Source organism: Alligator mississippiensis, chromosome 1, assembly GCF_030867095.1.
Source record: "Alligator mississippiensis isolate rAllMis1 chromosome 1, rAllMis1, whole genome shotgun sequence".
NCBI classification, from domain to species: domain Eukaryota; kingdom Metazoa; phylum Chordata; order Crocodylia; family Alligatoridae; genus Alligator; species Alligator mississippiensis.
The window spans coordinates 368,780,585-368,793,230 of NC_081824.1; the positions used below are offsets into that span (position 1 = coordinate 368,780,585).

The 12,646-nt window shown below is 43.4% G+C and overlaps 1 protein-coding gene across 1 annotated transcript in view; it reads right to left on the reverse strand.

Moving 5' to 3' along the window:
• Positions 1-12,646, reverse strand: part of GPC6 (glypican 6) — a 1,341,038-nt gene that overhangs the window by 193,891 nt on the left and 1,134,501 nt on the right. The window lies entirely within an intron of this gene.

The following is a 12,646-nucleotide window of genomic DNA, read 5'->3' on the forward strand; positions in this document are numbered from 1 at the left end:
GGAGGAAGTGTTGATTATTAAAAGTGAAATTGTTGTGTGTGAGGATGAAGTGTATAAGGTCAGTAATATCTTTGGGTCTGTATTCTGAGTTGTAATCTTGTTCCTGTCGATATGTAAGGCAGGTTTGGATGCCATCTTGGTGTGGGATGTTTGTATATAGGCTGGTAACGTCCATGGTGGCTAGAAGTGTGTTGCTGGGAAGGTGGTCTATGTTTTTAAGTTTCCGTAGAAAGTCTATAGCCTCTTGTACAAAACTTGCTCTGTGGGCGATGAGTGGTTTTAGGATTGATTCAATGAAACCTGGTATTTCCTCAGTTAGGGTCCCATGGTTGGATATGATAGGTCTGCCAGGGTTCCCTTGTTTGTGGATTTTAGGGAGCATGTAAAAAGTCCCCAGGTTAGGTAGCGGGGGGATCAAGGTCTATAGTTTTTCTTGTAGTCTTGATGGAAATGATTTGATGGTATTGTTGAGTTTTTTGGTGAAAAGGGGAGTAGGATCTTCTTGTAGTTCTTTGTAGTAGGTGGTGTCAGAGAGCTCTCTGTTGGCTTCCTTTATGTAGTCTTCATGGTTTAGGATGACTATGGCTCCTCCTTTATCTGCTGGTTTTATTACTATTTGGTGGTTAGATCGTAGAGATTCTATGGCCTTTTTCTCTGGTAGAGAGAGGTTGTTGTGGTGGCGTGTGTTGCTGATTATTTCATTGTTCATTCTTTCCCTGAAGCAGTCAATGTAGTGGTCAAGGTTAGGGTTTTGTCCACTGTGAGGTGTCCAATCTGATGTTTTTTTGGGCTTTTTGGTGTTGATCTTTTCCTGAATGTTGTCAGAGGACGAGTTGTTGTTGGGAGCGGGTTCAGTTTGGTCGTGGAAATATTCCTTGAGGCGCAGGCGTCGGAAGAATTCTTCTAGTTCTCCATGTTGAAGTATTTTATTAGGGTATTTTTCTGGACAGAAATTTAGGCCTTTAGAAAGGACAGATTTTTCAGTTTTGGTAAGCGTGTGTGTGTGGAGAGATTGATAATATTTGTGGGTTGGTTGCTGCTTTCAGTTTTATTAAGTCTGAGGTTGGAATGTTGTAAGGTGTTGGGTTTGATCCTCTGATGGTTGTTTTGTGGCTGGGGAGCTTGTTCTTGGAGTAATTTTTCCATTTCTTCTTTTTATGTAGGATGAATGTTGTAGAAAGTTTTTCGTAGTCTCTTTGTATCCATTGGATCATCTTCACTGACTACCTGTCTTGTATGCGTACCAGCCCAGCTGCTGGCTTCTTTACTTTTCATTCCATCCAGGAAGAGCACACACCAACTGCTGAAACTTCCTTAGCCTGATGAAGGGTTTTTGAACCCGAAAGCTTGCTTAATAATTATTCCTTCTTTTTAGACGTTCTAGACAGGAGACTCTCTTGGGAGAGTTTTAAGACATTGTGGTACCCCTTTAAGAGTTGATGATGGGCTCTTAACAAGTATCTGGACTAAATGCCAGAGAGAAGGGCCCTTTGAAGGAGAGAACATATTACTTAAAGGACTGAAAAGTCTGTAAGCTTGTATCATTCAGGGATGTCGCATCATTCCAGGCAACCTGTTACTGGGTCCAGGCTGAGAGGAGAGGAGGAATAAGAGCTGTTGGAGAAAAATGACTCCTTTATAAGAAAGATTGCAGAACCTGACAGCTGAGACCTTTGTAGTAAGCCAGCTTGTGAGATGCAATGGTGTTTTGTGGCCTTCTCAGATACCTCTGCACAGACATTGCCTGTGCACTGAGTCGGACTATGAATTTCTTTTTGTGGTTTGTTTCTGGGGAGTTTTGCTTTTCTTTGAGCTTCAGGAAGTTTGAGAGAAAGTTTCTTGTTTGGTCTTCAAGCTGTGGAAGAAACTGCATGTTTGTAGGGGAAAAATATAAAAACAAACTCCCCCCATCGCAGCTGTAATAATGACTCTAGCTGTATCAGTGAAAAGAACCTCCATATGACCTGATTGACTCTCTCAGTATGGATTTTCCCCTGCATCTCCACCTGGAAACCCCATCCCACTGTGAGGACTACCTGTGATGCATAGGTCTGAGAGAAGAGGACTTACAGGAAGAAGTCTGATACTGTACTCATTCCTCTTTGCAAGCTGTCCATTATGCTATGACTTTACCATGTCTCTTCTTTATTTACACTGAAATCAAATTGGAAGAGTTTTTCTTCTCTTGGGCCAGGACTATGACCCAGCTTGCTGCCTGCATCAGTTAAACTGAATAGACTAACTAAATCACTTTAAACACTAGTTTGTTACTTTTTGTAGTTGTAAGCAATACTTACTAGCCATTTTTCCCTTAGCCAGATAGCAACATAAGGTAAATATTTATTGTACTGTGCAGACCATCAGAGATGCATAAATTGTATACTACCATACCTCTCTTGCACTTCTTATAGGGTTCCTTAACAAAGTAAAATATGATACATTAATTCTCCCTTGCTTTTGCCCTTATTAGTAAAAAAAAAAAAGAACATGCAGTATATTTACATTGCAATCAGGCCCATGGTATCTCAAACCCTCTGAACCATTTTTTTTTTTTTGAGTGTTAAAAGAACATACTTTGAATACTTGTGTTTCAAGGGATACTTTCATTTATGCTAATTTTTGAGAAAAATATTAAATGTTTCAGTTTTCAATGAATAATACGAGCTTTGCAATAAAGAGACTATTGGAATGTGGGATGAGGATATCAAACTGGGCAAATGAGACCTGATGAATGTACCAAAAAGAAGGAAACTTCTTCAATTCAATCCGTGTATGAACATGTCTTATGCCAGAGGGAGTCAGGCCAGAAATAACAGCCCTAGTTTACAGGCACGTTGTTTTTCTGTCAGCTGGGGAGTGTTTCCCAGATGCCCTTCTCTTCTATTCAGCTATTTCCGACCTTTATCAGCTCACTTTATAGGCTGAACTTAGTTTCTCTGCAGCTCTGAAAAGGAACTCCCAAAAGAATGCTCCTTGGCACTCATCATTAACAAAACTGGCAGAAAAAGGGGCAAGGACATAGGGAATTAGTCATAAATGGAAACATAAACTTTGTTCAATCTTCTCCCTCCATCGGCTCGAGATATCTCAGAATGGTTTCTTCCTGGAAAGAAACTAAACTATATATACTCTGTGTAGGAAAAAGGCTGTTGGGGAGGGGGGGGGAGGGGAGGGGAGGGGAGGAGGAAGAAGAAAGGGACAGAATTATTTGAAAGAGGTTAAGAAGCTGGGAACAGTTCCCTCTTCCCTTATTTCAAACTGATTTATCATATTTTTTTAAAATCAAAGGTAGACAAACCTACTAACAAGATATTTTCTTACCAGCAAATGAAGACATGTTTCAAATTGACAAAATTAAAAACAGGAGAATGTATGGGTTAAATAGAGCAGACCTATCAGTATCAAGCGATGTATCAAATATTCACTGTAACCTGTTTTGCTATAGTTCACTTGCTAACTTAGTTCAGGCAAGTAAATCATTTGCTTTTTCTTATTTCTTATCTCTAGTAGCAGATGTTTTGCAACCATAGTGACTGATTGTCTGCATTCACAAGGATTTGAAACAGAGGTGACTCATTCATTGCTAAATAGTAGCATGCTGGTAAAATTTCACTGATTTCTTTTCATACCAAATCCTCTATGATAGGGATATCCAGCTTCTAAGCGGCCAGGGCACACACCCCTGGGCCTCACCAGGGGGGGCTGCATGTCATGTGGGCCACATTATGCAGGCCATGGGCCACATGTTGCATGGACAACCCCCAACTACACCATGTGTCCATGCCCCCACCCTCTTGCTGTACTATATGACTGTGTACGAGCCTCCCCCAACACTACTGCACCCACGCCCATAACCCGCTCCATACTGCGGGGCGGGTACAGGAAGGCATTTTTACCCAGCAAGTTTGGGCAGCTCATGGAGTTTTAAAGGTGTTAATGTTCAGCCAATCCAGGAATTAAGTGGCTTAAAGCACTCATTTGGCTCAAATTTATGCCACTCCAGGACAGGATTATTTCTAAACTGTCACAACCCAAGGATGTGATTTTGTTTTTGTGTGTGCTTTGGCACCACTGAATTATTTTCCTGCTGTTTGAAGCTTTCTTTGCAGTGTGCATTTCTTCTTTGCAGCATAGAAATGCATGTTGCAAGGAGTTCCCGCCATTTGTATTCTAATTCAAGCCCCATTATTGGCTTGCGTTAAATTATTCACACGTGGCGGCTAGCGATTGGCTTGCTAGCCGTATAAGAGGCTTGAGTGGTTTCCGCCCAAGTTGGAGGACTCCACGACTATCAGGAGGAAGAGAACTTCATGTCTTGTGAAGATCTCCAAGCGCTGCGGAGCCTATTGGACCCAGCATATTCAAAGAAGGCAACAGGGGTCTGATCAGCCTCTAGCCTCTCCCCGTCACTGAGTGCAATCCTCGACGTATCCCTCTTCCCCGCGCGCAAAAAAGGATCCATGGAGCCTCGACAACTCCGTGGGAGTGATCTGAATACTGTCTGAGTCCTCAAACGAGGGTTTAAGAGGAGCCTTGCCTGGGAAACTGTCCAGCCTACACCGCAACCATCTTCGGTGTAAGTAAACAATCTTGAATCAACCATTACGAGTCTGTGCCTAATTCTAGTGTGTCGCCTGCTTTCTCCGACCCAGCGTGCCCGGGCTGCCGGCCACAGCCCGCGCGGCACGAAAAAGGGACCGGATTGCTCCTGGCCCGCACATAAACCACTAAAATTTGCTTCTGTTCTATTAATGTGTGGCTACTCCCTATAGCTATTCCACCCAAGTTGAAGCCTTCCAGCATCCTACAATGCAATGACCCCTCCTGAGTCAGGGTGAGTGGGGACAGAGGGGTGCAGTGGGTCTGGGCACAGCACTTAGCCCCACAGGAACATTAGGCAGAGCAAACACTGCAGCCATGGAGTGCCTGATGGCCATGGTGACTCCTGCCATTGCCTAGACTAACTCACTGCTTTCACCAGTGGTAGAGTGGGAGCTCTGGAGAAAAAAAAGATCAGGCAGCTCGGAGCACAGGTGGTACCAAGCCAGCTGGCTAGCAGCCCAAGCAGTGGTGATGCAGGGGGGGTGGGCTTCAGAGAAAAGAAAAAGATCGTGCCTCTCAGAGCTCAAGCAGCAAGCTAGTCTGGGCAATGGCAGGAGGTACCGCAGCATCCAGGTGCTCTGGGGTTGTGGCACTAGCTTTATCTAGTGGGAGCAGTGAGCCAGTCCTGCCCCTAACTCCTAGTTCTGTACCTGCTTACCATGGCCCTAGTGGCAAGTCACAGCTGTGCAGGTGAAGGATAGTTAGAGGGAATTTTTTACCTTAAAGTGAAAAGTCCACTAAGGTAAGCAACACTAAGACAATTAACATTTGTTTGGCTTACAGAATAAGGTGTAACAAAGCCCAAAATGTTAGCTAGAGGTAGAAGGAGGATCCCAGAGGCTCTGGCTGCTATTGTAGCTGGAGTGATGGGGGGAGCAGCAGCTGGATGGGAGCCTGAGGGCTACAACTGCACCCCTTGTGGGCCATGTGCTGCCTGCAAGCTGCCAGTTGGACAGCCCTGTTCTTTGGTTGTGTCTTTATAATATTTGTAGGAGTTTTTCCACCATTTATTGGTTCAAATTCTGAGAGATGCTCACATCATTGCCACTGAGGTCAGTAACACCCAGTACATGCTCAATAGGAACTTAAGAAACACCTTTTAGCATCTGTCTTTATCTGATTATGAACTTATCATCTATTTTCACATCTCTAAGACAGGGTTAGGTCCAAAAAATTTTACTTGCAGGAAAAAAATCAATAATAAGAGTTCAAGCATCTAAACATGTATCTTCAAAAATATCCCTGAATCAGGTATAAATTTAAGAGAAGCTTTCTTCTAGTCCATTATTGCTTTCTCTGTTTTCAGAGGCATCTACTATTTTTGCCATTTCCTTCAGAACCCTAGAATTAATACCATTTTACTTGGGAATTCTGATTACTTTTATTTTTATTTTTTGTGCCTTGCATTTCCCTTGGTATTTCTTTTTTTCTGTTGAGAAATTATAAAAGGGAAGCACTAAGGCAAGAAATATGAAGGTTTTTTTAAAAGCCATGTCTACATCTTGACTACTTTTCTTACCATCTGTTTAATGTTCTACAAGATTCTTCATTGACCTTTTGTTTTTCAACTCTATTCATTTTCTACAGTGCTTTCCATACAGTGCATGTTATCAATTTTGTACTTTCTTGCTCATCAACATTTGTCTTTTCTTATTTCTGGTGTATTTTTAGCTAGATTACATGCATAACCCTTGGGCATATATTAATTTATCTTTGACTGTTTTCCATTTCCCTTCTGTGTCCTCTAGCTCCATTGATTTTATCCTATTTGATTTCATCCTGTGCTTTCCACTTTCTTTTAAAATTGCTCTTTGAAAGTTAACATCTTTTCACCCCTTTTGTGGTCTTACCTGTGTCCTAATTACCAGTTTAACTAGGTTATGAACACAAGTGTATAGAGGCCTACTTGCATCTGCAAGCCTAGTACATTTACCACGCAAAGACTAAGCCAACAATTGATATCTTTTTAGTGCCTTTTTTCTCGTTCCTCTAATACTCTACTTTAACCACAAACATATAGGATTTCTGGATATACTATTTTCTTTGTTTTTTTTTTTAATTTCTATTTCTTTTATTTTGCTTATTCTTTTATTTCGTTTCTATGTATAAAATAATTCAAATCTCATATAGCTAGTAGCTGGTACTTTTTCCTATTCTTTCTGTCTCAGTCAATGTTTTTTCCCCATCAGTCACATGATGCTCCTCCTAACCCATGAATTATGCCAAATTACTATTCTCATTTTATTTAATTTGATATTTTACATCTCAATATATGATAATGTAGACTACCCACACATTCCCCAAAGTCTAAGCTTTCTCTAAAATAGAAGAATGCATTCTCCTTCATTTGCAACCTTTTCTATTTGCCTTTCATTTAAATTTTCAGCATTTATTTTGTTTAAAAAAATCACCTTCCCCTTTACCTTTCCATGCATTTTTGAATTTTGTGCTGATACTTACTACCTATGAGTTAACTGCATCACATAATTTTTTTAAAGTCTTATGTTTTCTGATTTTTTTATTATTAGCTATAACTGTTCCCTATAGGACAGAATTAAAACTGTTCAGCAATTTATCAGATGCTTTATATAGTTGTTAGGTAATGAAGATTCTCCTTTAGCTCAAATATTCATTGCCAGTACATTGGGTGCAAGAGGATAACATTTTTTTACCTGCAGGCTGGGTATGGGCTCATGCCCCCTTAGTGCTTCAGTGTTGGGTTTTTCTAGCCCAAAGCACTCAGGAGTTGTGTTCTGCCCCCTGCTAGGTTGGGACTGACACTTGCCCTCCTTCCCCCTGTAGGAGAGGGAGGGAGAAGCAGCAAAGCACACTAGCTGCCTATACAGAAGTTCTGTCTACTGAGAGATATTCTCTGGGGAGACGCTTCACTCCAGTTGTTTCCAAGTTATTTTTCTCTCAGAGTGGCGACTTTTACTCTGGGAGTAAAATTATGAATTTGTCTGGTTGTGGTTTCTCCTGAGAGAACAGGGACTCTCCCTGGAGAAACTAAATGTCTGTCCAAGCCCACTGTATTTTGCCTATGCTTTTCCTTGGAATTATCTAAGAAACTTCTTTCTTCCTTTCTGCTGGTTTGTACACAGAAGGCACATTTACTTGAAACCCTTTACTGTGCAGTAAACCTTGCTAATTGCAAGTAAATTTGCTACCTACAAATGCAAGTAGCAAATTTACTTCTGCATAGTTTCTGCATAGTAACGCATGTATAGATGCCTGACTAGAAGCAAATCTGCTCCTGGTCAGCCAGCCACCACCAGGAGGCGGGAGATTGTTCCCTGCTCCCCCAGAAGCTGCTGTGTCCCCCTGTTCCCACAGCAGAGAGCCCCAAGCCCCCCACTCTGAGATTGCAATCTGGGAGTGGGGGCTGGGGCATTGTTATCTCCCAGTGCCAGCTCTGTGACTGCAGGGCCAGTGCTGGAATATCCTTATCTTCTAACCTGAACTCCACAGTCTCGGGGCTCAGGCTGGGAGATCCTGATCTCCCAGTGCCTGCTCCACGGTCATGGACCCAGCACTGGGAGAACCTTATCAAGCCAGATTATTTACATTGAGTGGTTATGGATGGCTACGTGTCATTGTTGTTTGAAAATTTGACTTATTGTTTATGCCCATCTGTCAATTTGCTCACCCTATAGGGATGGGGCCATGCCTTCCTAGGATGGGGCAGGCTGGTTCTCTTGGAATGATGTCTAGGAACACTGTGGTCTGTTTTGCTTAGATGGAGTGCTCTTGCCTGCCACATCTTGATGTTATCACATAGATTTATGGGAGCTGGAGGTAGTGGACTTATTATAATTCTTAGAGCTGTAGGCCAGCCTTCTTATGGGGCTCCACCACCCCTTCACCCCACCCTCACCACATCACTGTATTTCAATATAAATTTCCTGGCTCTTGACTCCCTCTACCTTCTTCGGTCACATGAAGGATTTTGGACCTAGAGAAGTGAAGACAAAGTCACCGACTCAATTCTGTCCCAAGTCCCCTGGGTCCCGGTTCTGTGCCAGTTCTCTGGGAGCAGGTCAATGGTTACCATACTCATTGGTTCTTTTGAGCCAACATTCACCAGACACACAATTCCCAACTGGGACTGTAGAATTAACTGGTTCATATGTAAACACAAACAACAAAAAGAAAAACAGTCCTTGGCTCTCTGAAGCTCTGAATTCCTGCGCAGGGTCTATGCTATTATTTCAGAGAGTCTTCCTTGTGATGCTGACCCCTTTCTGAGCTACACACCCCAGCAGGTGTCTCACGTCAAGTCCCCAGTCCAGCTAACCAAGGGTAACTTCTCTTGGCTGGGCACAAAACAAACATTAAAGGGGAAACCAAACAAAATGCAGTCGCATCTCACTGGCATCAGACTCACCCATCCGTAGTGAGGCTTTTCACTGCATCCATCCAGCTCAGTCCAATCCTCAGTCTCACAGGGTTCAAATCTCCCAGGAATTGTCTAAAGAGCCATCTTGTCTTCCTTAGGAAGGCTCCTCAGTATTAATGGGCAGCCCTCTGGCCACTATCTGTTTGCAGGCTCTCCGGCTTCTGCCTGCTGGAGGACTTTCATTTCTGGCTTCTGGCTGCTTTAGAAGTGAGCTCGCATCTTGGTCTAGTGCTGTCTTCCCCACACTGCCCCTTTCCGGAGCTGGAAATAGCTGTGCCTGAGCCCCTCCCTCCAATTCAGAGTGAGAGGGAGCTTTGAAAACACCACAGCTCAGCAGGCACAGTCCTGACTAAATATCTGATGTCCATGATTAAATGAGTAACAGAAAGCAATGATCTTGCCAACTGAGTTTATGAAATAGGAAGTTATTTAAAGAAAAATGCAATAGGATAATGTCATAAGAAAAAGCCTCATATTCATATCCAATTAGAGGGCAAGAGATTAGAAAGGGAGATTAGAAAATCTCAATGTGTGTCTATAAACATAATGTAGGCATGAGGTCATAAAATGAGTGTGCCCACCGGGCCTCGAACATCTTGTCCCGGGCAGCTTTGGTCCAGATAGAGGATGGTGTCCGCCTTGTTATCCCAGGTGGCCCATCGAGTAGATGTTTGTTCTTGACATGGTCCTCCCCTATCTCGCCTGCCATGACTTTGAACCTTAATACAGTGTGGGCGTCAGGACCATTCGGATTTCCCCAAGGGCGCACTGTCTCTCTGGCAGTCTTCTGCGAGGCTCCACCTCCCCTCTATCTCATCCTTATACCCAGCCTGGTGGGTCACTGTTATTCCTGTGGCCAAACTCCCGAGTGATAGGCCCCTAGTGTCTCCCGGGTTTTCACACTCATTGAATTTCCTTAATGCTAACCCTGATCCTGAGGCTCACACCACCATTGGGTCTCCCCTGATGCCCTGATGCTCAACCCCTCCAGAAATGGGAAACACAAACCATATCACAACAAAACCTCAAAATAAAAAAGCATTCTTGATACACCCCTCGGTACCCACACCCGGCCCCTAGGGCTTGATCAGCCAAATCCTGTTCCCTCTGACTTTTATGGGGCTATCCTAGGCTCCCCACAGGGTCATGGTACCTCGTGGTACTCCCCATGGGGTTCATAGATTCATAGATGTTAGGGCCGGAAGGGACCTCAATAGATCATCGAGTCCGACCCCCTGCACAAACAGGAAAGAGTGCTGGGTCTAGATGACCCCAGCTAGATGCTCATCTAACCTCCTCTTGAAGACCCCCAGGGTAGGGGAGAGCACCACCTCCCTTGGGAGCCCGTTCCAGACCTTGGCCACTCGAACTGTGAAGAAGTTATTCCTAATGTCCAGTCTAAACATGGGTTGTGGCTCTCCCCATTTTCCTCTCCCATGCCGCCCTGGTTCCTACATCTTCGGGCCCCCTGAGGCCCTCCACTGTCCCACCTGGTTGAATGCTGGCTAGTGAGTTGGCCTCTTCCCCTCCTCCATGGTGGCCTCTGGAATTAGGGTCCCTCCAGGCTCTTCCTTCCTGTTCTTCAGTTCTTCGCACAGGAGCTCCCACTCCTAGTATAGTGTTGTCTTTGTTGCAGCCAGCGGCTCTGGGCTTGCAGTGCGAGGTGTCGGATCCTTCCTGGCTGGGGAACATCGCCTCCAGCTCCGCTCGCTCTGCTCAGAGCATAATGGAGGCCCCTCCAGCTGGGGTTTCTCCCAACAGCTGTTCCCCCTCCTCTTTTCTGGCCGCCCACTTTATTTCCACTGACCGGTGATCGCCGCTGATGTCACCGGCCGGCCGCAGCTATATATAGGTGCAGCTGATGACTCGTGTGGGCTCCTCCCAGTGTTCCCGCTTTGCTGTGGGTCTCACTGCAGGTGAGTGTTGCCTTTTACTTTTGCTTTTTTTTTTTCCTGTTCTTCCCCAGACTCCTGCTCCCGGGGTTCCCCTCTTGCCCATTTGGGTCCTCCCTTTTGTCTCTCCCTGAGACAATGAGGTCATAAAAACCAAACAACAGGAAAGAGACTAGAAAATTTGTGAAGTCTGTTTGCAAGAACATGATTGCCAGAAAAAGTTCTAATTGACAATGGCAAGGCTCATGAATAAACATGGTATCCAATATATCACTTATATAGCATACTACTTAGCCACAAATGGGCTAGCTGAACAGTGTGTACAGTCTTTCAAAAACACCTTGCTGTCTGTGAAAGATGTGGCAGGGTCAGTACAGCAGAAGATGACACACTACTTGCTTGCATATAGAAAGGCAGTACACACTCCATGATGGATGAGACACTGGCAGTACTGTTTATGAGCCAGAATCTCAGGTCACAATTAGATTTATTAGAGTTAGATTTGCAGTAGCATGCTAGAAATCACCAAATAAGTCAGGCAATGATAAGGGACATGGGTGCTCTCTGCCAGATACTCGTATGTCCACAATACTGCCACATGCTTAAAAGGGACTCCTGAAATGGCAGCATGTGGTTGTGAGTGCATGAACAAATCTGTTGTCTTATGCAGTGCAAATGGCACCTAATATTATTTGGTATCACCACATTGACCAGCTGAGATACAGAAGTGATAGCTGAGCAGAGCAAAGAAGTAACAGTTGGATCCCCCCTGTTGTTATGCCACCTTTCACAACCTACAGCTGAAACCCATAATGTTATGCCAGAAAGCAGTAATGCTGACCAGCCATTATCTAATAAACAAATTACATCCATTGAGGAGGAGATATCTGAAACTGACATAGATGAAGGCAAGCCACCTCCTCAGAACTATGTTTAAGGGAGCAGTAGACACTACTGGGAAGGAAACAAAAACATAAACCTGACATAACAGTTTATATCTCTAGGGAAGCAGTCAAGGTGGTGACTGATGTTACCCAAAAAGGAACTGCAAGCCACCCGAGAAGCTTGCAGACTGTGCATTATGTTGCTGTCATTTCATCATTTCAAAATAGGATGCTAGACATGTGAATGTACTCATTAGACTCTAAGCTAACTTTTGTTTTGTTGAATGTGTTGATGGCAACTAATGCATAGCTTTACTTTGTTCTCTGATTTAAAAAAAAAATCCCCAATTTTCAGATTAAAAAAAAGTAACCCAAAATCCACATATTAGCAGTGTTTTATTTTCATCATGAAAAATGTGTATTTTGGGTTATTTTTAATCCAAAAAATGGGGATTTTTTTTTTTATCAGAGAAAACCAGGATCCCTGAAAATCACTGCCATGTTGGTCAGAACTGAATACATTTGGAACAAAGTAAAGCTATGCATTAGTTACCATCAACACATTCAACAAAACAAAAGTAAGTTTAGAGTCTAATGAGTCCATTAACATGTCTAGTATCTTATTTTGAAATGACAGCAACATAATGGTTGCTGTGCATATATAGTAGCATTTCTTTTTGATCCTGAAAAATGTGAATTTTGGGTTACTTTTTTATCCGAAAATTGGGATTTATTTTTATCAGAGAAAACCAGGATCCATTGTAATCTTACTTACACTTGTGGGTGGAGTAATTTCATTTCTGAATGCCTTAGACAAATACAACAGGTCCCTGCTCATACCTTGGGGGGGGGGGGAGGGGGAGAAGAAGGGA